The 818-nt window shown below is 43.3% G+C and overlaps 1 non-coding gene across 1 annotated transcript; it reads left to right on the top strand.

Annotated features, from left to right (window-relative positions):
- The first annotated feature begins 202 nt into the window (after positions 1-202).
- LOC141570309 (U1 spliceosomal RNA) lies at positions 203-367 on the top strand. Its single transcript, XR_012494313.2, has one exon. It is a non-coding gene; the product is annotated as a U1 spliceosomal RNA (small nuclear RNA).
- Positions 368-818: the final 451 nt, after the last annotated feature.

The following is an 818-nucleotide window of genomic DNA, read 5'->3' as shown; positions in this document are numbered from 1 at the left end:
CCCTTCTGTGCACCCCTCATCCCCAACCTGGCTCTAGAAAGACTTTACCTCTATAAATTTCAGATATAGCCTTCCAAAAAATATTTGTTTTTCAGAAAACTACACAAAGTGCCTGGCTGCTTTCCCTGCCTCTCATGCTCTGAGTTGTGCAAAAGATTTCTAGAGTATATGTTGTTTACCCAGTTCTTCTTATGCCAAGAGAAAACCTTGCCATAAGGAGAGATACCATGATCACAAAGGTGGTTTTCCCAGGGCGAGGCTTATCCATTGCCTTCTGGATGTGCTGACCCCCTGCGATTTCCCCAAATGTGGGAAACTCAACTGCATAATTTGTGGCAGTGGGGGACTGCGTTTGCACTCTCCCCTGGAAAAAAAAAAAATGTTTACCATCTTCACAACAGCCGATGGAAGTCTGTACAACAGAGAATTATTTTCTCAACATTACTCTGCTATTTAATGATCATGTGAAGAAAGAAAGCAGATTAAGAAGCTATTTGAATCTAAATGACCCTATACTTGAAACTAAATGAGAGCCAGGACAAATATAGATACACCCAATTTTTTTTAAGTAGTCAGGGACGTGTTTCATTCGGAAGGCTTATTGCCTGGCATGGGCCCATGAGGGTGTCTTCACCTTAGTGAGGGTCCATAACCCAGGCTCATGGCCACAGATGAAAATGCCCTGAGCACCAAAGGACTGGCTTTCCATATGTCACATTACCCTCTCCCTGGTTATATAAGTGGATCAACTCCAGGGAGGGAGAGCGATGAAAGCAAGGCCTTGATATTTCTCATATTGAAAGCTGTGCTGTCCAATG

The sequence above is a fragment of the Rhinolophus sinicus genome, chromosome 1 (assembly GCF_057876585.1).
Source record: "Rhinolophus sinicus isolate RSI-liver-muscle chromosome 1, RSI-T2T, whole genome shotgun sequence".
Classification (NCBI taxonomy): domain Eukaryota; kingdom Metazoa; phylum Chordata; class Mammalia; order Chiroptera; family Rhinolophidae; genus Rhinolophus; species Rhinolophus sinicus.
This window is presented reverse-complemented; position numbering and strand designations above follow the sequence as displayed.